Source organism: Schistocerca serialis, chromosome 6, assembly GCF_023864345.2.
Source record: "Schistocerca serialis cubense isolate TAMUIC-IGC-003099 chromosome 6, iqSchSeri2.2, whole genome shotgun sequence".
In the NCBI taxonomy this organism is placed as follows: domain Eukaryota; kingdom Metazoa; phylum Arthropoda; class Insecta; order Orthoptera; family Acrididae; genus Schistocerca; species Schistocerca serialis.
This window is the reverse complement of record NC_064643.1, coordinates 402,504,774-402,528,591: the sequence shown is the minus strand read 5'-3', so window position 1 is coordinate 402,528,591 and position 23,818 is coordinate 402,504,774.

Here is a 23,818-nt window from a genome sequence, read left to right as displayed (position 1 = left end):
GAAAAGGCATGAATTATTTTTGCTGACCTTTTTAAGAAGATGCCAGGACCATCAGAGGTTGAAGTAGTGTTCAAGGGAAGCTGTGGGTGATTCCACAGCACTGTGAGGCATGGCGAAGCAGCCAGCTCCGACAGAAAGGCAGCAGAGAACTTCATCAGCAACTTAAAGATGCTCATAGATTCTAAAGGTTATATACCACAATGGGTTTTGTGTTTTGATCGTGATGAGAAAGTTCTGTTCTGGAAAAAGATGCTGAAGCATACCTTTATAATGGCAGAGGAGAATGCATTGTCTGGTCACAAGCCAATGAAAGACCATCTCACACTGCTATTCTCTTCCAATGCAAGCGGCAATTTGAAAATTAAACTGCTGCTTGTTCACCATTCAGAAACTCCACGAGCCTTCAAGGAGCATAAAGTCCAGAAGAGCAGGTTAAATGTGAGGTAGAGGTCCAACAAAAAGGCTTGGGTGACAAGTGATCTTCTTTTGTGATTGGATCAATGAAGTGTTTGGTCCTTCAGCGAAAAAATACTTTCTTTGGATGAATCCGATACTTCATATCTTGCTTATTATGGGCAACACTCCTGCCCATTCTCCAGGACCACAAGACCACCTCCTTGAAGAATTTCAATTCAGCAAGATCCAATTTCTGCCTATTCTGTTACTCCAGCCTGTGGACCAGCAAATTATTTCTAACTTAAAGAAGCTCTACACAAAAGCAATCTTCGGGAGCATTGCTCTGAGTTGACTGAAGCTACCAATTTTATTCTCAGAGAGTTTTGGAATATCACTTCACTTCAACATTGTTGCCTGCATCAAGATGTTCGAAAAGGCATGGGAAGGTGTTACCAAGAGAACTCTCACTTCTACTCGGAAGAAACTTTGGCAAGAGTGTGTTGTCAAATGTGACTCTGAGGCATTTGAGTCAGTACCTGTGGAGCCTCTAGTCCACAAGATTGTGTCTTTGTCCAGGAGTACGGGACTAGAAGTGGAGATCAATGATATTGACGAGCTTGTGGAAGATCACAGCCAAGAAATGACCACCAAAGAGCTTATGGAGTTGCAGTGTGTTTCACAGCAGAAAGTTCTGAAGAGAAGTTCTTCAGAGGAGTAGGGGGCAGTAACAGCAAAGCAGCAATATTATGGTGCAATAAGAGAAATGCTGAAAGCATGGTAATCAGTTGTATCATACACTGAAAATCATCACCCCAATAATGCAGTGTCTACACATGCTAAAAATTTATTTGTCAATAATACTGTGTCCCATTTTTGACAAGTGTTGAAGTGTCAGCAGAAACAAATAGCTATAGATAGCTTCCCCGTAAAAGAGAATTAGTTACGTATCGTGAATAATGAAGTACATAACACTGTATGCATAATTTTCTTTGAATAAATGGCATGAATAAGATAAATCTTTTAGTACTTTTTCTGCATGGGATGCATTACCATATTTTACACTAATTTATACAAAGTAAATTGTTTCACTTAACAAGTGTTTTGTACTATGAGTAAGATTCTGGAACAAATTATGATCACTATTCAAGGTTCCACTATATATGTTTCCACCATCCTTGTGATCTTGGCAGTTAAGATCTCCGTTCTCTATGACACACAAAGTTCCTAGGCCATCCTGTATGCTGGTCACTGAAGCATTCTCAGAGATTATGATAGCACCCTCCAGTCCTCTTCTCAGGAAACACAGGATCAAACCCACACCAATTCAATAAAGACTGAGATACTGTGGTGGCCAATATTAGGCTTGACCTGGGTGCATGTGTGGATTTTATCAAGGAAGATCTACTGTTGATCAAATTTTTGTGATGTGGAAAATGACAGAAAAATGTAAAGAAACTGTATTCAAAAATATCACCTCATTACAGATTTAGATCAGAAAGGAGCTGTATAAGCAATGGAAGAGCTAGAGATTACTACTACTAAATTGATTACCTTAGTGAAAGCTACTATGCAAACACCCAGAGTCAGATTAAGATACAGAATATGTTTTCAAGTGCTATGACAAAAAAAGAAATGTCAGAAGGTGAATGTCATTCATTACAATGACATTCATTACAATGTCTTCTGTTTAGATTAGCCTAAGAGATGCAGGCATCAAAACCAGGTGGATTATCATGTACGAACCAGTTCAGGTGTTAGTGTATGCACATGATGTTGATACAACTTCCAGAATGCCTAGAACAATTAAAGAAGCCTTTAAAAGTTTTGAAAGAACAGCTAGGAAGATGAACCTATAGATAAATGAAGGGAAACCTAAGCATATTAGTGTAACTAACAAAGGTTACTCTAATGACCCGTAATTCACAGAAATTGTTTGATGTAAGTTTGACATCATGTGTAGTTCTCTGTAAGAACAGGAACGTCTCTGAAATCCTCAAACAAGTATATTCCATTAACAACTTCTACCATGGCCCCAGAAGACATCTTAAATCCAGGCTATTGTTTAGGAAAACTTAAGTTATGATGCATAAGTTTTAGTGAGGTCAGTGCTAAGATACAGTACTGAAACATGTGCTCTAATGAAATTAAATGAAAAGTAACCTGGCGCATTTGAAAGAAATGTCTTGACATACGTTCATAGGCTGGTGGAAGAACAGAAGATTCAACTATGAATTATATAATCTACGAGGGCTATCCACAAAGTACATTACATTTTGGAATAAAAAATAAATAAAGTATTGGAATTTTTTTTTATTATATACAGATGAAAGCCACACTTAAATAATACTTTACTACATAGTTTCCATTTAAATTAAGGCACTTATCGTAGCGATGGATGAGCTTGGAAATGCCTTCATCGTAAAATTCGGCCGCCTGCCCCTTCAAACACGTGGTTACCTCTTCTTGAAGCTGTGCGTCGTCATCAAAACGCTGCATAGCCAACCACTTCTTTATTGCTGGGAATAAGTGGAAGTCACTCGGTGCCAGGTTGGGACTGTACGGCGGATGAGGAAACAACTCCCACTTAAAAGATTCAAGAACTTCACGAGTGGCATTTGCCTTGTGGGCCCGGACGTTATCGTGAATCAGCAAGATCTTTGAGCCCAACTTTCCCCTGCGCTTGTTTTGTATTGCTCTTCTGAGGTTGTGCAGAGTTTGGCAATACCTTTGAGAGTTTATTGTAGTGCCTCTTTCCAGGAAATCCACAAAAATCACACCTTTTCCATACCAAACGACAGTCGCCACGTGGTTGAAGGCGCAGGCGGCCGAATTTTATGACGAAGGAATTTCCAAGCTCGTCCATCGCTATGATAAGTGACTTAATTTAAATGGCAACTATGTAGAAAAGTAGTATTTAAGTGTGGCTTTCATCTGTATATACTAAAAAAATTCCAATACTTTATTTATTTTTAATTCCAAAACGTAATGTACTTTGTGGATAGCCCTCGTATATAATGAACCAGACATTATCAATTGCGTGAACTTTAAAAGGATGGAATGGGAAGAACATGTACTGAGAGTTAATTATGGAATGATTAAGAAGATAATCCAAAGCAGTGCCTGAAGGAGCCAAGTTGGAAGACAAAAAAATAAATTGTGAGAAATGTGTCAGAGAGGACATAATGAAAACCGAACTTCCGTATGGAAGAGTTTGGTACTAAACAACAAGAATGGAATAATCTTCAATAGAACACTTATATACAACTATGATATAGAAGAATCAAAGAATGGAAAATCCAGGACGGAATGTAACAATATTATGAAAGGGAAAGTTGGCACTCACCACATAGCTGAGATGCTGAGTCACAGATAGCCGCAACAAAAAGACTGTCTTTTTATTATGGCCATCAATGAAAGAAAATATCCAAAATATGTTAACTTACTGACTTCTATATCCCAAAAACTAGCAATTATTCTTCTGAAAAAAAAAAAAAAAGAAAAAAACCATTTTAGCAGATCTACCATATGGTTTTTTTCATTTTAAGTTTTCATCAATATGCGCACCTTATAATTTTCTACCCCATTTATTATTTCTCATTTGTACACTATATTACTCATTCTGTAATTAACTCTCAGTACATATCTTTCCCATTCCAGCCTTTTAAAGTTAACACAACTGATAATGTCTGATTCGTTATATAGATTATATAATTCATAGTTGAATCTTCTCTTCCTCCACCAGTCTAAGAATGTACATCAAGATATTTCTTTCAAATATGCCAAGTTACATTTCACTGAATTTCATTAGAGCACTCATGGTACATGTCCTTCCCATTCCAGCCTTTTAAAGTTCGTGCAACTGATAATGTGTGGTTCATTATATAGATTATATAATAGTTGAATCTTCTCTTCTTCCACCAGTTCAAGAATGTATGTCAAGATATTTCTTTCAAGTATGCCAAGTTACATTTCATTGAATTTCATTAGAGCACATGTTTCAGCACTGCATCTTAGCAGTGCTAAAACTCATAGGAAGGGGGATATTTCTGACAACACAAACTATGCGAACTGCATCCCATGTTGATACTTCTTTTCTTGGCTATACAATAATGCTTGTATCATCTGCAAATAGACTAATCTAGCTCCGATTCAAATAAAATAGCAGATCATTATCATACAGCAATTAAAGTAGTGGGCCCATGATCAAACACTGTATGACTCCCATTGTAATTTCTCCCCATTCAGATGATATGGCATTCTTTGTGTTACTTCACCAGTCTAATGTAACTTTCTGAATTCTGTTTCTTAAATAAGAATTAAACTAGGCATTTGCTGAACTACATATTCACTAACAACTTAACTTCTAAAATTGAATATTATGACTGACACAATCAAGTGCCTTTGATAAGTCACAGAAGGTCCCAATTGGCGATGTTTTATCTTTCAAAGATTTTATTATCTGCAAATATCTGACTCAATAGAGCAGCATTTCTGAAATCCAAACTGTGGATGGCTAAGTATCCCAGTACTGCACAGGTGGATGACAATCCTGCAACTTCAAAAATTTTATAAAATGCTGTAAAGAGTGACAGTTGGTGGTAGTTATTGACATCTGTGGAGTTTATCTGATCTGTCAACTGCAAAAAAGATGTTCATACTTCTGGATTTTCTTTCTTTTTTTTTACAAATTTTCTTAATATGTTACAGTATTGTTTGTGTTAAAAAGTATTTCTGCATCATTACTTGTCATGAATATTCTGTAAAAGTCCTCTTTTCATTGTGAATAGACTCTGATACCTGTAGTGAGCTAAGGTTTCCTTACTGACTTGCCATTATTACATTTAATTACCAAGACAAACTTATTAAGAAATATCTTGAATTTAATTTAGCATTAAGCTCGTCGTAAACTTCACTCCAGCCAATATTCTTTTAGGATTATTTAAAATTGTCAGTAGTTTAATCATTAATCAGCTTCACAGTTTTCTTAAACTGTTTCTGAACTGTGCATGGAGCTAAGTTATGTAATGGGACAAATTCTGCATTGTGATTTTGACAGTCAGTTTACCACCAGACAGGCATGTGTCTCTTGAACTTCTGCTTGTTGAGCAACTAAAATTATCTATAAAATAACTAGATATCTATAAAGATACTACTACTGTAAGAAACTTGAGAAGGGGAAGCAATGACTGATACCAAATTATAAGTGGCTAAAGGCACTTCTAGATAATTTTTTTCTGTCACATTCCTTCCAGAAATTAACATTAAAATCATCACAGATTAATAAACCCTTCTTTCCGTCTGACATCAAGATTTTTCATGAATATCTCTGTTACCCAGTGGAGACCTGTGCATTGTACATTTCCCAATACTAACTCACAAGCACATGCTTCTATACACTTGATCTATACAGAATTTATTAACTTCTACATTTTTATATTTAAATCCTTTTTTATGATTGTGACAACTAGTCTGTTTTCCTTATGGATCTACCTGAATATGCAGGTAACTTATAAGCCCTTACAATAATATTTTCTGTCCCTGTGTTATATAGCATTCAGACAGGCAAACAACATTAATTTATTCCAAATTACTAAGAGCTTGCAAGCAAATTAAAAATTCCTTTACTTTACTTTTTACTCCAAAATATTCTGCTGAATCAAGTTGATTTCACTTTTTCTTCTATTATTATAAGGTGAATTGGGAGTATCTGCCAAGTTTAATTTCCTTTAATGCTGTCTGTCTGAATTCTGAATCTGACCTAATTTCAGTGTATTTGATCCCATAACTACAGGGAATACCTTTCGTGTGCTGGTGCCCCCCTCCCCTTATGTTTCCTACTAACAGATCTGCTAACTTTTCCTTACCTCCTATTCAGGTGCGGGTCACGAGACACATATTCATATCTTCTTACATCAACTGCTGGAAAAGCTCCAGTATGAGATTCTGCACACATCTGAAGGACACCTTTCAGTTCAGTGCTCACTTTACAGCAGAGTTAACCAGGTCTGGACTTGGTGCCGCAGAACCTCCACAAACTCACCCTTGTGTGCTCAATAGCTGTTCTTAGTTTGTCCAGACCACACCTAATAACATATTGTTCAGTTTTGATGAAGATGATGATGATGTAAGACACTTTGTCATATCTACCAATGCACAAGAAAATGATACTGATTTTCTCATTGGAAGAGAATATTTTCAAGCGTCACAAGCCATGTGCCAGTACTGGGTTCCATCATTTCCTTTCCTTTCAATATGTGCTGACCCATGACGCACAAAAATGACAAAATACTACCTCCCATCATAATAATTCACATAACACTACATTCAGGCATTTGACAATTACCTCCCAGCCACCATTTGTATCCTGCATACAAACATGTGAACTATTCAGGGCAGCTACCAGATATTAGATCAAAGAAAATATTAAGGAAAGGCTTCATTACACTGTATTTAGATGTCAGTGTGATATTAAAAATAATGTTAGTAACGAATCAAGTATAAAGAAAACCATCAGAAGCAATTTCACACTCTCATCTTACAATATTGCTGGGATCACTTGAACTATTCAGGGCAGCTACCAAATATTAGATCAAAGAAAATATTAAGGAAAGGCTTCATTACACTGTATTTAGATGTCAGTGTGATATTAAAAATAATGTTAGTAACGAATCAAGTATAAAGAAAACCATCAGAAGCAATTTCACACTCTCATCTTACAATATTGCTGGGATCACTAGTGACCCTATAGATTATATTAACTAAGATACGCTGAATGGCACTACAAGTTGCATTCCATTGCTGACCTCCTATAGTCAAAGAGGTCTGCACTACACATAATGTATTCTTCTAAATACAGAACAAAGTAGGATCAAATCAAATTGTTGTTGTTATGGTCTTCAGTCCTGAGACTGGTTTGATGCAGCTCTCCTTGCTACTCTATCCTGTGCAAGCTTCTTTATCTTCCAGTACCTACCGCAACCTACATCCTTCTGAATCCGCTTAATGTATTCATCTCTTGGTCTCCCTCTACGATTTTTACCCTCCATGCTGCCCTCCAATACTAAATTGATGATCCCTTGATGCCTCAGAACATGTCCTACCAACTGATCCCTTCTTCTAGTCAAGTTGTGCCACAAACTCCTCTCCTTCCCAATTCTATTCAAAACCTCCTCATTAGTTATGTGATCTACCCATCTAATCTTCAGCATTCTTCTGCAGCACCACATTTCGAAAGCTTCTATTCTCTTCTTGTCCAAACTATTTATTGTCCATGTTTCACTTCCATCAAATCAAATTAACTTTCAAAAAAGAAATTGTTGCATTACATCAATTTGATCCAAGTCTTCCACAATATGCAGGTTGTATTATGGATCTACAGTGTACACTTTTCTAAGCTTCCCCACAGTAGCTTTTTATGATAATCCAGTTCTTGCAACTTATCTAGCACAGTTCATGGTCTCTACAGTTTTAGTACCTTGTTCCTTACCACCAAGAACTGCCCAAACCAATCCTACAGTAGATTGCAATCAAACCTCATTCAGTCAAGAACAGTCACCATCCATACTATGGTCAACTGCTGTCAAAACTCATTAATCAAACACAGTGTCACTTGTCAAAGAACACATTTCCTAATTCAGATGCAGATACCTTGGTAAATTAAATTGGTGTGCCGGAAGCAAATTCAAGGACAGATACTTAATTATTATTTGAACCATTCTAGCACAGCACACAACTTGACCCTAAAGCTTCAGTAACATTTAGAAAGTAAACTAAACCAATAAAATGTTTAATATGGAACTAACATTTTCATAATGTTTCTTGACCAGACAGTTTTTTGTTTTCTTTTTTTTAAAGATGCATTTTAAGTGATAATGCTGTAATATTATATGATTTTTTACAAATACATTCAGATTTAAAAAACAATTACTTTATATGTTTTTTGTGAGCAAAATGAGCAACTTTGTATTCATTTTTCCTTGGGTTCTGTTGTGACAGTGCCACAACATTTAACAGTGCTGCCACGTCAGTACGCACAAACGGCAATAGAGGCGCTCCGCAACTCGGCTGAGCGCGGGAGCGCCACCTACCTACGAACGGCGCCAGCCGCATGTCACGGCACGCCAGTCGAAAGACCGATACGGAATTGGTAGCATGTAACCTGCTATTGTTTCTATGTTTGTATATCCACACAATTTATTAGTGATTAAAGGTTATAACACTTTTTGGTGACGAGGTCGGATATTTTTGTTCCTGCGTTGTGGATTTGTGTGTTCGTGTCAGGGCAGACATGGAACATCTTATGCAAGCGCTCATTGAACAACAAACACAGCTGACAGCTGCTATTCAGGCGTTGTCGACATCGCTTACCCATCGTCTGTCTTCCTCTTCTCCGCATCCGTTCCCTCCTTACGACGAGGCCGCTGAAGACTGGGAGGATTATGAGAAGCGTTTGCGGCAACACTTCTTGGCTTTCGGCGTTGTCGACGCTCCTATGTGTAAGTCGTTATTTCTATCTTGGATTTCCCCACGGATCTATCAGCTGCTATCTCAGTTAGCCCCGCTGCGGGAACCTGCCTCTCTGTCCTTCCAAGAAATGTGTGACTTATTGTCTAACTATTACCGAAAAAACACCCACGTCGTTGCCGCCCGCGTGGCGTTCTACCAGTGTCGTAAACAGCCCCATCAATCTTACCGGGCTTGGGTGGCGGAACTACACGGTCTGAGTAGGAAATTTCAGTTTGTCACGGAAGCTCATCATGAGTCTTATGCTGATTCAATGGTTAGGGATGCTATTCTACGGGTTGCCCCTGATAAAGAAGTTTGGCAACGTGCCTTACAACTGCCAAACCCGTCGTTGTCGGAAGTTCTAAGCATAGCTCAATCTTTTGAAGTGTCTCACGCTGCTGGTGCGCAAATCGATGTGTGGTGTGATGTAGACGCTATACAGACCACTTTCGACACGGACAATTTGCCTGTTCCCAGGGGACCGACAATGTGGCTGCGGTTCACTCGCGTCAACAACGTTGCGTTGGGCCGCCACGCTCGCAACGAAAACAGCAACCACAGAAGCAGGTTCGTTCCGCACTTCCTTCTTGTCCATGTTGTTTCGTACAGCATGACAGGGTCGCGTGTCCAAAACGTTGGGGCACGTGTAATTCATGTAGGAAAAAAGGCCACATTGCTTCTGTGTGTCAGTCCCCTAAAGTTCCTGTCGACGAGGACGAGGCATCGGACATGGATGTTAACTGTGTGCTTTCTCAAACAAATAAGTTATTTGTTACTGTTCGTGTTCTGGATAAAGACATTCGCATGCAAGTGGACACTGGCTCTGCAGTAACTCTCATTAATTCTCGCACATATTTGGAGTTGGGCTCCCCTCCCTTGTCTCCAGTTACGCGAAATCTGATAACTTATAATAAACAGAAAATTCCTATTGTTGGCCAGTTTGATGCTTCCACTGCCTACAAGTCTGTTGTTAGGCCCCTCACGTTTTATGTGGTGGATCATGCGGGCACTGAAAACCTGTTTGGTTATGATGCTTTCCAGTTGTTCGGGTTCTCCATTGATGATGATGTGCACCTCATATCTGACGATATTCCGTATCAACAGCTGGATGGATTGTGTTCTGAATTCTCGCCGTGTTCTCTGCTGGTCTGGGTCATGCCAAGGATTTTGAAGCCCACATTACTCTTAAACCTACAGCTCGCCCTAAGTTTTTCCGGGCACGCCTTATTCCGGTGGCATTGCGTGCACCTGTCAAGGCTGAGATAGACAGGTTAACAGCTTCAGGGATTCTCCTTCCTGTTACCTCCAGCGAATGGGCATTGCCGATCGTGGTGGTTTCTAAACCAAACGGGAGTGTGCGATTGTGTGGTGATTTTAAAGCCACTGTCATCGTTCAGAGCCTCATTGACACTTATCCTCTTCCCCGTCCTGAGGAGTTATTTACCAAGCTCGCTGGGGGCCAGTTCTTTTCCAAACTTGACTTATCGGAGGCGTACCATCAGTTGCCGTTGGATGCGTCTTCCAAGGAATTTCTCGTCATCAACACTCCTTATGGGTTGTATCAGTACCAGCGGTTACCGTTTGGCGTCGCTAGCGCGCCGGCCATTTTTCAGCGGTTTTTGGAACAGCTCACGGCTTCTGTTCCCAACTGCATAAACTATCTGGATGACATTGTTGTCACGGGGGCCTCCACTGAGGAGCACCTTCGCAATTTGCGTTCACTGTTACGGGTTCTGCATTCGGCTGGGTTGAAGTGCAATCTGGACAAGTCACAGTTCTTCCAACCCTCCATTGTGTATCTTGGTTTCCACTTGTCCCGTGAGGGTATACGTCCTCTATGTCAGCATGTTGAGGCCATTACCGCTCTACCCCGGCCATCTACGGTCAAAGAACTTCAGGCGTTTCTAGGCAAGATTGCTTATTATCACAAATTCATTCCATCCGCAGCAGCGGTAGCTCATCCTCTGCATCAGCTGTTACGCAAACACGTTCCTTTCTGTTGGTCCGACGAGTGTGAGCAGGCTTTTGTCCACCTGAAGGCTCATTTGCAGTCGGCACCTTGTCTCGCCACATTCCGTCTGGGTCAGCACTTGGTTCTGGCGACTGACGCGTCCCAGTATGGCCTAGGGGCTGTTCTCGCCCATCGGTATGAGGATGGGTTGGAACAACCCATCGCCTATGCTTCCAAGACCCTCAACGATGCGCAACGGCGTTATTCTCAAATCGAAAAGGAGGCACTCGCTATCATTTATGCTCTAAAAAAGTTCAGCGTTTTTTGTATGGTTCTAAGTTTCACCTCATCACTGACCACAAGCCGCTGGTCTCTCTGTTCAGCCCATCGGCGTCGCTTCTGGATAAGGCAGCTCACCGCCAACTCGGACCCGTTGTCGCGTTTGCCGATGGGCCCCGATCCGGTTTTCGATCAAGATGAACTACTCTGTTTCCACATTGATGAGGCAGAACGTCGTGCGGTCGAGGGTTTTCCGCTTACAGGTTCGCAGGTCGCGTTGGCTACTGCGCGGGACCCGGTCCTGCGTCAGGTGATCGGTTTTATTGGTTCAAATGGCTCTGAGCACTATGGGACTCAACTGCTGAGGTCATTAGTCCCCTAGAACTTAGAACTAGTTAAACCTAACTAACCTAAGGACATCACACACATCCATGCCCGAGGCAGGATTCGAACCTGCGACCGTAGCGGTCACGCGGTTCCAGACTGCAGCGCCTAGAACCGCACGGCCACTGCGGCCGACGATCGGTTTTATTCAACAGGGTTGGCCGGACAGGACCAAGGGCCGGGCATCGGATCCCCTTCACAACTACCATGCCTTGCGCGTTCGTCTGTCTGTTTGTGATGGTGTTGTTCTCCTGGCCACGGATGGCGCATCTCCACGGGTCATGGTACCAGCCTCTCTTCGCAAAGATGTTCTCAAACTGTTGCATGAAGGCCATTGGGGGATTTCTTGGACTAAGTCCCTGGCCCGCAGGCACGTTTATTGGCCCGGTATTGATTCGGACATCGCCCACATGGTCGCTGCGTGTGGTCAGTGTGCTCAACAACTGTCTGCATCCCATACAATGCCCTCTCCGTGGCCTGACCCGGCGCAGCCATGGGAACGGGCGCACGCTGACTTTGCCGGCCCCTTCCTCGGCACTTATTGGCTGCTGTTGATTGATGCCTTCTCGAAGTTTCCGTTTGTTGTTCGATGTCCGGCGCCCACCACTGTGGCGACGACGCTGGCTTTGTCCAAAATCTTTGCGCTCGAAGGTCTTCCATCCACGATTGTCACGCACAATGGCCCTCAGTTCTCTTCGCAGGCCTTCCGTGATTTTTGTACTGGACACAGGATTCATCATGTTACAGCACCGCCCTTCCATCCGCAATCGAATGGGGAGGTCGAGCGCCTTGTCCGCACTTTCAAATGCCAGATGAAAAAATTCCTTAGTGATTTTTCCTCAGATAACGCTCTGTTGCATTTTCTGAGTTCTTATCGCTTCACGCCTCTGGGTGATCACAGCCCTGCTGAACTCTTGCATGGCTGCCAACCGCGCACTCTACTGCACCTGCTTCACCCTGTTAGGCCTTGTACTGTGTCCCCTCGTGCGGGAAAATACTCGGTGGGTGCCGACGTGTGGGCACAAGGGTATGGATCTCGCCCTAAATGGATTCCAGGGGTGGTCAAGGCTCTTCGCAGCCGCCGGCTTTGTGAAATACGTACGGACGACGGCATGGTAGTTTGCCATTACGACCAGATGCGCCCACGAGTGGTGGTCACACCGGTGCCGCCGCCCCTTCCTTCGCCTCCACCAGCCCGAGAAGCCAGTCCTGTCACTGCTGCCGATCTACTGTGCGTGTTGCTGCAGCCGATGTCGCTACTGCTTCCGAGTACGCCGGAACCGGCCCCAGTCGCGACGTCGCCTTCTCCGGGACCCATCTCGCTGGAGCACACCCCCAGGTCCACGACACCTATGGATGCTGCTCCGGAGTTTTCACCCATCATCTCGTCCAGGAAGCGCGTTCCACGCACGAGCTTCCGTCCTGGACATTTTCTACCGTACTTTCGTGTTTCTCCGCGGGATCTTCTCGGGGCCTCCCAAGAGGCCATGGATGTCTCCGCGCTGTCCGTGTCTCCCAGGAAGTGAGTGTTTTTTTTCAAGGGGGGAAAAGTGTTGTGACAGTGCCATGACATTTAACAGTGCCGCCACATCAGTACACGCAAACGGCGATAGAGGCGCTCTGCAACTCGGCTGAGCGCGGGAGCGCCACCTACCTACGAACGGCGCCGGTCGCATGTCACGGTATGGCAGTCAAATGACCAATAAGGAATTGGTAGCATGTAACTAGCTATTGTTTCTACGTTTGTATATCCACGCAATTTATTAGTGATTAAAGGTTATAACAGGTTCTTTTTAAATTAACAGATACCTGCTGTTGTTTTACTTATATCTTCTATGAATTTCCATTACTCTTGCTGATGCTAGCACTGGTTGGATTTAGTCTTTCATTGAATTTTAAACTTCACAAGAGCTTTCATGATCATTTTTACTCCTGCAACTGTGTACTAGATGTGCTGCACATTTTAATACCATGCTACTAATCCTCTCATTCACCCACAATATTGCTTTATTTCCATGAAAAGATCCATTCTTTATTATGTTGTCAATTATTCTAATTAATGTCAACCTCTCTCTCTCTATCTCTCTCTCTCTCTCTCACTCACACTCTCTCTGCAAATTTTCACACCCACGAAAGAATGTGGAGTTCAAGCTACAGTCTATGAACAAAATATGGTATTACCTCTAACTGCCTGGGTGGAAGCTGGCCAATATTCTACATCTTTCTTACTATCTAAAATTGTACTCAAAACCTTTGTCAACACAAGTGTTTCTACGTTGAATAATCTTCTGTCTTTGTGCATGTGTGATGCATACGCATGGGCATACCGCTCCAGCTTTCCTGCATAAGAAAATGTAAAATCAGTACGTATATTGGAAAAGTAGGAACTGAGATATAAATTTATCAACTGTGATTAATCAGCTGCTGTCACCTATGTGAGTCAACTAGCTGAATCCCACAGTATCTTTTCTACACTTCTATCTCCCCCTTATTTACACTCAAGAACATTTGACTAATAGCTCAATGATTTCTTAACTATCTTCACAATATTCAGAATAGGTCAAAACAAAATACCTTTAATATTAATATCACAATAAAATGAAACATTTTCTTTGTAATTCTTACTTACGCACTACTTTAAATAATTAACTTGACTCTTTGGCTTTCTGTAACAGATAGTCAACTGACTTACAAAGACAAAAGTAGAATTTAAATCTTAGATTAATTCAAAAAATTATTATTCTATCATAACATGAGATTTCTGAGATTTTCTTCATGTAGTCTGCCTGCTTAGCTGGGTGGTAACATGCTTGCCTTCCATTCAAGTGGGTTCAGGTTCGATTCCCGGCCAGGTCGGAAATTTTCTCTGCTGGGGGGTGGGTGTTGTGTTGTCCTCATAATCATTTCATCCTCATCACCAGCATGCAAGTTGCCCAATGTGGCGTTGACTGAAATAGGACTTGCACTTGATGGCCAAACTTCTCCGGATGGCACCTCCTGGCCAGCAATGCCATACACTCATTTCCATTTTTGTCTTCTTGACATAATTGTTTTATAGTGTGGTTTCAGTTTCCAAATAAGCTGATTATTCTGTTTTTGCACACAGTACTTTAAGAAATGATCCAGCTGTCTTCTTCAGATGTTGCAAGCAGTGGCCTTACATGTCCTCCATAGCTGAACTACAACCAAATCATATATCATTGTTGGTTTGTGCCCCCACTCACAGCTAAGTTTGATTGACAGTCCTGGTACACTGTATGGTCTACATTTGTTCATCTTCACCTGTGTCATCATTCTCCGTATAACAGATTTCTTTAGTTCTTTCTGGCTCTAGTAGATAAAATGGTCGGTAATGCATTAATGAACTGAGTGTTAGATACTAAGTCTGGCTTAAATTGATCTCCCATTTCTGTTTGCAAGGCTTTTTAACTTCTTGATTTCATTATTATAGGGTCCAAAAAACTTGGAGCTAGTACCAAGATTCTGTCTTCTAGCGTCTAATTTCAAGATTATACGCTGGGCACTGCCTGTCAGTTGCTGATTTGTTGGGCTATTTCAGTGGGTATGTTGCTGATGTTCCTTGTATGCCTCCTCAAATGTTCTAATAGCCTGCCCCAAATTCACTATATGATCAAAAGTATCTGGATATCCCTTTGTAATTGGACACTGACCACTAGATGTCACCAGAAGTGAGCCCATCAGTGTAAAAGAAGGCAGGGAATATTGCATTGTCCGTAGAAAAGCAGTAACACCAGAATGAGTTGGTGAGGAGAGCTCAGTGACATCAAACTTGGACTAGTTGTTGCATGTCACCTAAGTAGCAAATCCATTAGTAATCATTGAAAATGGAGGTTAGAGATTCTGGAAAGTTAACAGACGCAGATTTGGGGACAGCAGGAGTGGATCACTGTTAGATGGAGGAGTGAACTGAGTCAGACAGGGTTCGACATTGGTTTTGGGTTGAGTCTGATTGGTAGGGTTGGTGGCAAAAAAGTGTTCCCACTGCAGGGCCTGGGAGAAATAGAAAAGGTCTTTAACAAGTCCAACATGACTGAATTTGAGACCGGGGCAACAGAGCTGATACTGATACTTCTATGTGACTAAGGATTTTGAAGGAAAGGTTCACGACTGTGTTTTGTGTCTGTTTAGGATTCTGTGCTCTGTATAGTGGTGGGAGAGAGTTTTTGGGGATGTAAATGTAGTAGGTCTGCAGGGTTTGCCAGCTATGAGGCGATGCGGGGTCATTTTGGAGGCTGTTCTAGAGGTGATGTACAGTGGTAGTCCAAGGCCAGAATACAAGGTGCACAGGTTGAAGAGTTTTTTGAGGTGGCGTGTTGCGCATGCTGCTCTAGATCACGAAGAGCAAGAGATTCAGTGTGTGAAATGGAATACAGGACTTTGGGATTGCACAACAGGAGAACTTTATGGATGGACAGGAGGTATTGCAAGGAGGTTTGGACCTGATTTACATGGTTTTGCAGGACTATATTGGTGAGGGTTCAGGACTGGCACAATCTGAATAAATGGAGGTCATTGTGGAAGGAGAGGTTGCAGCCAGAGATGGATAATGTGATGATAAGGCCATTTGGGGGGCATTCTGTGAACCAGGCAACAATGCAGAAACAGTATGTGAGACTGAGTTCTAGCTAAGGATAAGGAAATTTTTCTGTATTGGTGCTGAGTCGCAAACAGGCACAACAAAAAGATTGCTAAACAAGTAAGCTTTTGGCCAAAAGGCTTTCTTCTGAATTACATACACACACACATACACACACACTTATGCAAACAACACACACACACACACACACACACACACACACACACACACACACACACAACCAATGTCTCTGGCTGTCGAGGTGACACTGCAAGCATCCATAAGATTCGCCTGCTGTGCAAACCCAAATTCCTGTATTCCATCTCACATATTGAATCTCTTGCTCTACATGAACTAGAGCAACATGCACATCACCTAAAAAGTGTCTCCAACCTGTTCACATTCTGCCTTGGACTACAATTATCCACCACCTCTAGAACAGCCTCCAAACCTCTCCCACATCCCCAAATAGCTGGTAAAGCCTGCCTTGCAGACATAATACATATACATCAACAAAAATTCCCTCGCATTACCATATAAAGTACAGAACCCTAAACAGACCCGAAACACAGTCATGAACCTTTCCTCCAAAAGCCTTAGTCCCACAGAAGTATCAGTATCAGTCCTTTCCAAAGGCCTTACCTTTTGCCCCACTCCAAAACTCAATCAAGTTGGACTTGTTAAAAGACTTTCTCTCTTTCTCCCAGTTCCTACAATGGTTTCCACCAATCCTACCAATTAGACTCAACCCAAAACCAATGTCAAATTCTGGCTGACTCGTTTCACTCCACCATACAACCGTGATCCACCCTCATTGCCCCCAAATCACCCCCTGTAAACTTTCCAGAATTTCTTAACTTTGACTAATACCACAATGGATGCACAACAAAAATGATTATAAGAAATGACAATTACAATATGGCCATGCATGGCAAAATCTTTGTAATAACTCAGTGCTGTAAGATGCTGTTTATTACCACTGTGTTACTGTCACTTTTATTAATTTACTGGCAAGATGAAGAGTATTTATTGTTTTTCAAATGATTCTAAATATCTAAACATTTTGATTATGTTAATCATTAGTATGCACAACATAAACCTTTGTATTTGTGTAACAACTGCACATTTTATTGTTGTCATTTATTATACGGCTGTAATGATTTCTTATTTAAAACACTTGAATACGAGGCATGAGACTAGTGACATTGAAGATTTCCTAGTGTTACTGTTCATTACGTTGTTCTCAGTTTGATTCTGACTTGTTAGTGAGCATATGTATATTGTGACATTTATCTTCCATCACTGTGTGACGCATGTATTTCCCATTTTAGATGGTTGTCATTAAGATCAGGTACTTTCAGTGCAAGTATGTCTTAATTAAATAGTTAACTACTGTTCATCATTTTATCTTACAGATCACTTCATCTATCCCGGCCGGTGTGGCCGAGCGGTTCTAGGCGCTTCAGTCTGGAACCGCGCGATCGCTACGGTCACAGGTTCGAACCCTGCCTCGGGTATGAATGTGTGTGATGTCCTTAGGTTAGTTAGTTTTAAGTAGTTCTAAGTTCTAGGGGACTGATGACCTCAGATGTTAAGTCCCATAGTGCTCAGAGCCATTTTTGAACTTCATCTATTTTTGTATTGTAGCCTCAGTTGGTCAAGCCTCAGAATGAAACAATCAATTCCAAACTAGTTGGCAAAATATGTGTATAGCAACTGTGACATATTTGAAATAAAATCAACATATAAAGAACTTATAAAATTTACTTAATGTGACTTGAAAAACTATGACTGCATCGTTAACCATTATGATAATTGTGCCAGTGATGATACTCTGTCAGAATTTTTGAAACAAAAATTAGTTTACCAAGGTGCTGATGAAGAAACTGGGTACAGCCAGCAGATTAGCACAGATTATCAGACAGAACTGGTAAAGCTGTTTGCAATTGCTGATGAATACAGAGACATGCTGGTAACAAACTTACTGGCACTTAAATTGCACTCATTTGTAACTAAGTATAAGACAAGATTCCTAAGAAAACCTGAAAGGAAATCTAACCTCAAAAAAGCAATTATGTTAATGGACTTTGTTGAAAACCATAGTTTTGTAATTCAGGGAGAAATCCAGAGTTATCACTGGGCAAGAAACAGCTGTACAATACATCCTGTTTGTGTTTATGTGGCAAATTTGGAAAACAAATTGGTAATAATAAACCACAGCTTTATAAGTGATGAAATGTAGGATTTGTAAATGCTGCCCAGAAAGAAATTGTTAAACAGTTGGCTGGCAACTATACATATGTCAAGAAACTGCATTATTTCAGTGATGGATGCGCTACTCAATACTAAAAAAGTAAAAGCCTTAAAAATGTATGAAACATAAAAATGGTTTTTCCACAGATGCTGAACATTTCTTGTTTTGCTACTAGCTGGAAAATCTGTGTTTGATGGATTGGGATCAAGCATAAATTGTGTGCTGTGAAAAGCTGGTCTTTGACTAGGGGATGCTGTACAAATAACATTTGGTGTTTACAATTTTCTGCAAGCTAATGCTGGCATGTGGTGTGTGTGTGTGTGTGTGTGTGTGTGTGTGTGTGTGTGTGTGTGTGTGAGTGAGTGACCAAGCATGCATGCACCTATGTGTGTGTCCCCTCCCTAGAGAAAATCAGCGTAGATTTGCTATGCAAGAACCTCATGCAGGAATTTTTGACAATCCAGACAATATCTTGTACCAGGAATTTTCACAGTTATAAACCACTTTCCTGTCATTCATTACAAATTAGAAGAGCGATTTGCTCTGAAAAGCCTCTCTTGATTTTCTCATTCAATGAAAATGCCCTGCAATGGACATGCACCATCCTCAACAAAACTCTTCTTGTAGCAGCTATATATAAAGGCAAGCTGTACTTTGCTTTTGTCAAGAATGTGTGTGAATGAAGAAGGAGATGCTGAACTACATTTTCTCTATTCATCTGTGTCATTCGTTTGGCCTGAGAAGCAAGTTGATTTCTGCCTTTGGAAAACATTTTATGCACTGTTGAAGCACATTAAAAAGAATGTATTACTTTCAGAAAAGGATATAAATTTAACAGAATGATTCATCACACTGGAGACACACAAATAAAGCTTTCCTTGAGAACTCCATGGATCTTCACTACCGAACATATACATTTTTGATTTAAACATTTGCCTACCTAGAATAATTTTTATTTAAATATGTTTATTTGATATCCCCAAAATAAAGTTAATATTACTAATGGAAATATTTCAGTTAAAATTATAATTTTTGGCTCTGTATTTTTATAGTTTTAACAAAACATGGGGCACATATACAAAAGCTTATCAGTCTACATAATGTGTTTTAAGTGACCTTCTGAATAATATGAAATAATTTAATATGGGGATGAAAATCTCATGTCTGTAAAACCCAAATTGTTTTTGTTTGTAATCATATCATATGGGAGTCTCATTCAAAAAAACAGTCTGAGAACAGTGCACACTGTCTGAAAGTATCTTGCATATTTACAAAATCATTGTTTGGGCCATAACGATTTCAGTTGATTTTCTTTATTCCAAAAGTTGAGCACAGTTATTAAATATTTCTTTCTCATAAAATTACATTCTTTTTCTGGCATCTGGAAAAATATGCCAGTGGTGTGTTGAAAATAAGCTAAATCATGATATTTTTTCCCTAAAGGAATGCAATCCAAATGGGAACCTTCAGCCAATGCGTCTATCTATGCATTTTGAAAACTTTACCATTCCCCCCCCCCCCCCCCCCCCCCTCAAAAATGACATAAAATGTGGAAGAAAATTTACACTGCTTATTACCAAGGAAAACATAACCTGTAAAAAAAAATATTATGAAAGTATTAGGTAGCAGTGCCTGGACTTGATGAATTTACTTGGAATGACTTCTTTACCACCACAGCAAAAAGTATTTTAATTTCTGATTCATTTGTGTGCCCATTCACTGAAAACTCACTACTATTTTTTTTCTATTACAAAGCTTACAACGTTGGGAATTATTTAAGACCAAAACTAGGTTCCCAGCAGGTTGAAGAAATGTTATGTATGTGTTTTTCAATGCCCTTTCAATTTTTCCGGAAATTAGAAAGCGACATACATTAATATTTTTTGTAATTTTTTGAAATTTAGCTGCTTAAATAACTGTGTTTCTGTTGATTTTATGCCTCTCTTAACCTCTGAAAAAAGATCCAAATCAGAAGCTTCATAAAGACCTGAGTTATGGGTATTTCTGTAAACCACTTTGCATGGACATTCTTGCAGAGCTGAATTATCATGAAAATTAAATATAAAAGGAAGTATTAGTCTGAAATTTTTTAAAAAATGCAGACTTTTTATGGTATAAGTCTAAGAAAATGTGCCCAGTTTTGTGAAAATCAGAGATGGCAGCTGACATGACCTGTATGATTTGACATGTAATGATTGCTACAAGAATTTCCATCTGTATAAATATCAGTTGCAATTTATTTTTCATGCAGAAAAAGTTCTTACTGTGGAGGAAACCATAGCCAAATGAAGATGGTGAGAGTGAAATAGCTTGGAAGGACTTAAATGTAAAGACAACATTCATTCTCTCTACTATGATAGAATCTGACCAATTGCAATGTATTATGATATTCACAAATGCAGCTGAAATGTGGGTCAGACTAAGGACTATTCAGTTACAATTATATGAAGTTAATGTAATGGCTTTGAAGAAGAAGAGTTTTGATTATAAAATGTCAGCAACAGATGCACTCACACTACATATCAGTCAAGTTGAGTCTTAGTTTCAGGTATTAGCTGACATAAGTGAACCTTTTACAACAGTTCACATAATGGCTAAAATTTTTGGAAGTCTGCCAGGAAATTTGGAACTGTTTTGACTTCCACATTATTGAAAGAGGAACAAAAACTTTTAGAATGTGACAAAAAGTCAACAGGCTTCACACCAAATAAATTTAATCCAAAGAGAATGAATTGTCTAACATGGCCAGTAGAAAAGATGTTGAATATTATTAGTGTCAGTCACAAATGGGGACATTTTAAAACTGAGTGCAGAAAACTATAAGCAAAACTCAACATGATGACTTCTGAGCACCGGGCTCTGAATGCAGGACAAGTGATTGTTGTTACTCCAGGCTGCAAAATATTTGGTTAGCTGATAGCGCAGCATCCAAACATATCAAGTCACACAAAGATTGGTTCACTCTTTTAAGCCAATTCAGTGTTCAAATTGGAGACAACTTGACTGATAAAGCAGAAAACACTGGATCCATTGAAATACCATCATTAGCTGAAAGAAAATGGCAACCTCACACTTTGGAAAATACATTATACATTCATAAGCTAGAGAAAAATTCATTTTCACTGGGAACATTCACAAAAAGAGGAATTAAAGTTATTTTTGCTGACAAGAGAATGGAAGAATACTCAAGCACCTGTCCTATAGTTCTGATCTCTCCCTGTGTGATTAACATAATTTGGTCCCTTAAAGAGGGCTTTGAAAGGCTGACAATTCCTATCAGATGAGGATGTGCTGCAGGCAGTTATGGTGTTCTTCACACAGCAGGACACAGTGTCTTATCATGTGGGTATCTTCAAGCTGGTAGGTTTGTGGGATGTTTACCCCAATGCTCATGCCAATTTCACCTGATTGACATTCCCATTCTGGACTGTAAGGCTTCCAAATGGAAACTTTTTGATAGCCCCTTGTTTTTTAAATTTATTTTAATTATTTATTTTTTTGAGGGGGAGTCAGCAAGAAAAAGATTCAAAAGGGTCTGAAATTATCTGTAAAGTTTGTTTGGATTTGCTAAGCACTCTGGCTCTCAAATACTGAATGAATATAGTCTGGGTAATTTGCAACCCATACGTTACATTGCCTCAAGGCTTATACACAGTTTCTGACTTTAATAGTTGACTTGTGTTAAACCTTTACTCTGAGTAGATTATGACATTATTTTAAATTTTTAAAATCAGTCAATAATTATATGAAATACTGAAAAACATTTTTTGCCTCTTAAATCCCTTAGATAGGCAACCTGCAACTGGGACTAGGTGACTTGGTAACTATTTTAGCCATTTAGAACCTTAAAGAGTCGAATGTCTTTTGAAAACTTAGTATCATGCAATTTAGTTGTTTACCTGCATCTGCTGTTTGAAAGTCTTTAAGTGTAAATAGAGCAAGCTGTTTTCTATACAAGATGTTTTTCTTTATCTCATGCTGATTTATTTGATAGAAGCTCCTTCCTCCCAAAATATGCTCTACAATCCTGAACATATGAAAATTAGAAATACTGGACTGTAATTTTGTCCATATGATCTTTTAGCTTCTTTTATTGACAGAATTGACCTGTGCTCCTTCTCTGCAAAAGAGATCCTGGATGAGCTGGTAAAAGCGTATAGAATTTAAAATTTAACTGGAATTCTGCCATGGTGTGGCACACTGTTTGCTTAAAGTAGTCTTATTTGTTTTCAGGAAGGGAGGTGCTTACTTTAATACCTCTCATTTATAGCTGTGTTTGGCAGTCAAACATTGGTGCGGTCGCATCTTCATGAATGGATACACTTTAAATGTGGAATTTAATATGTTTGATTTCTAATATTGTCCGATTTAACATCACACTATCGCTGAAATTTGGAGGAAATGTCCAGATCCACACATTCACTTTGGTCTTTATCCATACAGTCACTGTACGTATAACCAGATCTACCTAGGATTTTCTGATAGACCCTTCACCAGGCTCTGACTGTGTGAATTATTGTAGGCTTCACACCTAGATTTTCTTATGGATGCATGAGTCACCATTAAGCTATCTCTATCAGTTTCCCTGCATCCTCCTTTGAAGTGAGAGTGTAGCAGTCTATGTATCTGCAACATTCTCCTAATGGTGCTATTAAACCAAAGTTTTCTTTGTTATCTGTGATGCTTCGTAAGCATTTATCTAGACCACTGTTTATAATACTTTTATCTTTAGCCACAGCCATGGATTTGAGCTACATTTTGTCAGGTAAATCATTTTACGAGGTTTTTGGTAACTGTCCATAGTTGTTCATCCTTCTCAATGTCTGCAGATATGTAAAACATTTTCAGTTTGCTCTTTTTTGTAATTCCTGAAAGTCTTACGCTGTGAGGGCAACCAGGAGAGCCCTGAACATTTAAATTTTTGGCTGTGAATTGAAACACGATTCATAAATCACTTGTGAGTTGCTGTGAATAGTATGGTAAAATATGAAGTGCCTGCACAGAATATTTAAAAGCAACATGTTGTCCATTGCCTTTACAAACAGTCCTACTGCTATTGGATGTTTAACATACCAGTCACTGAAACACAATGCTGCAGCAGATGACATAGGGTTGAAGACATCAACTATGTAACTAATTTAAATGCAGGCATTGAAGATGTGCATAGCTCTCTAAAATTGGTAGTGGCATTGAAATAAAACTTGAAAATGATCATTTCCGCTTATGGATGACAAACAGCTGTAAGTGGAAACAACTACAGTCAATAATTACATGAAGACTGTGGACCTATCCCACATAAAACTATTGAAATTACTGCTTTATGATTGGCTGTAGTTTCTCTCAACATTCTTTAATCAAACTACAAACACTGAGTTCACTCAGGTGCCTTGACTAAAATAACATTACATTATTTATCCAAAAATATAAACAATATTCAACAAACTCTGTCTCC